This window comes from Scylla paramamosain, chromosome 34 (genome assembly GCF_035594125.1).
Source record: "Scylla paramamosain isolate STU-SP2022 chromosome 34, ASM3559412v1, whole genome shotgun sequence".
Classification (NCBI taxonomy): Eukaryota; Metazoa; Arthropoda; class Malacostraca; order Decapoda; family Portunidae; genus Scylla; species Scylla paramamosain.
In genome coordinates this window covers 13,557,720-13,560,333 of record NC_087184.1, presented here as the reverse complement: position 1 = coordinate 13,560,333, position 2,614 = coordinate 13,557,720, and the positions used below count along the sequence as shown (strand labels likewise).

The following is a 2,614-nucleotide window of genomic DNA, read 5'->3' as shown; positions in this document are numbered from 1 at the left end:
AGAGAGAGAGAGACAGAGAGAGAGGACATTGTTTGCAGAAGAGAAGAAAGGAAAGGAAAAGTCTTTTAAAAGCGAAGGAAAACGAGAAAGACCAATCAGTCACCCTAACAATGAAGGGAGACCATTTTTTAACACTCCCTGAAAGGCGCGGCGTCCATTCAGGGGAGGAGGAAATATTGCCAGGCATGCTTTGTCGTTTGGCCAGCACAGTTTGCGTAGGAGACTAGAAAACAACGCATGCCCGAATATTTGACGTGGTTACTGGGCTCTGTGTCATCAGTTCTGTCTCATTGGGTGTCTTCGGTACGGTTTGGCATCTTAAGAGTTTCTTTTTCATCTTTTTTTTTTCTTTTTCCTTATTTTTTTTTTTTTCACCGGCTTTTGTTGCTGCCCTTACTAAAAGCCTTTTTCATTAATGAGTAAATAAGCATGTAGTAAGCAAATAGACAAATGAATAAATAAATAAACGCACGAATTAATAAACTCACAAATCAATGGATAAATAAATAAATGAATAAATAAATAAATATACCTCTGGCAGCTGACACGCGAACATGGTAACACTGCCGCTGACTGACGCTCCCACTCGCTGACTGGTCTATGCATTCTCGTCTTGTTTTGAAAGGCGCGGCAAAACTAAGGCTGCATTACCACCAAAACCCTTTGTTAATACTTAAACACTGGATTAACTAAAAGAAAATCAAATGGTACCTTACAAGCAATGGTTTTAGGAAGGATAACATGTTACTTTGCCACACATTTTGAAAGAAGACGATAATACGGAGACCAATCAGGGAGGGAGTGCATCAGTGTTACCATGTCCTATGTTACCACGCGTCCTAAGGGGACAAACCTACCGCGGCAGACTTGGTAACATACAGAACATAGTAATTGTGTTTATGGACGTATATTGATGAAGAAGTGAACACACACACACACACACACACACACACACACACACACACACACACACACACAGAGATAGAGAGAGAGAGAGAGAGAGAGAGAGAGAGAGAGAGAGAGAGAGAGAGTGTGTGTGTGTGTGTGTTACCTGTCTGGGCATATCATTAACTTAACCCAAGATGTCCCTTCATTAATTCCGGGTCAGATATCCGATTTCCCGCCAAGAGACAACTTGTCACTTCAAATCTGGCACATTCAATACTCCTCCTCCTCCTCCTCCTCTTCCTCCTCCTCCTCCTCCTCCTCCTCCTCCTCCTCGTCTTCCTCCTCCTCCTCCTCCTCCTCCTCCTCCTCGTGTGTCCCTCCCTTTTCTGTTTCCTGTCTCTCCAATTCTCCTTTATTCTTTCTTTCTTCACGTTGTTACAATTTTTTTTAAACTCTTTCAAAAAACGACTTTCTCTTTTTTCGCATCCTCCAATTTGTTGCCTTTTGTTTGTGTTTCTCTCTCTCTCTCTCTCTCTCTCTCTCTCTCTCTCTCTCTCTCTCTCTCTCTCTCTCTCTCTCTCTCTCTCTCTCTCTCTCTCTCTCTCTCTCTCTCTGTCAAGATGCAAAATCTATAGTTGTCACTTTTCTTTTTTTCAAACTTCAAATATCGTTCACTTCCTCCCGATAATGATGATGATGAGAAGGAGGAGGATGAGGGGGAGAAATACAACTGAATACAAAGGAAAGGCAAACAGCAACAGATGTTTAGGTCCTTGCAAGGCTGTTGGTAACCACTACTAAGCAGCTACAGGGCAGAGAGACAGGACAGCACAGCATAATAATACAGGAAAAGAAAAATTCGACCGTGACAGGACTCGAACCTGCAATCTTCGGATCCGAAGTCCGACGCCTTATCCATTAGGCCACACGGTCATGTGAAATGGAGGAACAAGAGGCAGAAGAATACAAAGGAAAAAACCTAACAGCAACAGACCTTTGGGTCCTTGCAAGGCTGTTTGATAACCATTTCTAACTAGCTACAGGGAAGCAACACCACTCCCTCCACCTTGCGCTGGCATGGAAATAATATGGAAATGGTATGGAAAAACTGACATGGAATTTTCATAGGAAAGAGTGAAAGGAAGTTCTACTGTTACCGTACAGTGAACTCTATACGCCTATCTGAAAATGTACACATTAATAATAAAATCGGTGTCTGTAAAATAAAATAGTTATTTCAGTAACTGCAGGTTACTTAACTGATGAGTCTCTTATGGGGAGCAGTGTCGAAAGCTTTTTGGAAATCAAGGTAAATAATTTCAACTGCTTTTGTCTCATCATAAGAGTTAAATACTTCATAAAAGAAGTTTTGTAAGTTTGTCAATCAGGAACGTTTATTTCTGAAACTGTGTTGTGAATCTGTCATGATTTTATTTTCTAAGTATGTAACAATCTTACCTCTGATTACTGTTTCCATCAGCTTGCACACTACTAACGTCAGACTGATCGGCCTTTAGTTGGCTGGGAGTGATTTATTTCCTTTTTTTTAAAGATTGGCGTGACATTTGCTAGTTTCCACTCTTGGGGGACTTCACCCGCTAGTAAAGTTTTAATGAATAAGATCGTAAGTGGCTCATTTTTGAGAAGCCTGGGTGATATCTTATCTGGCCCGGGTGTTTTGTTTACGTTCATGCTGTTCATGACCAAGAGGACTTCGTTTTCTGTA

At 41.3% G+C, this 2,614-nt stretch overlaps 1 non-coding gene across 1 annotated transcript; it reads right to left on the bottom strand.

Moving 5' to 3' along the window:
* Positions 1–1,748: 1,748 nt before the first annotated feature.
* Positions 1,749–1,821, bottom strand: Trnar-ucg (transfer RNA arginine (anticodon UCG)). The gene has a single exon. It is a non-coding gene; the product is annotated as a tRNA-Arg (tRNA).
* Positions 1,822–2,614: the final 793 nt, after the last annotated feature.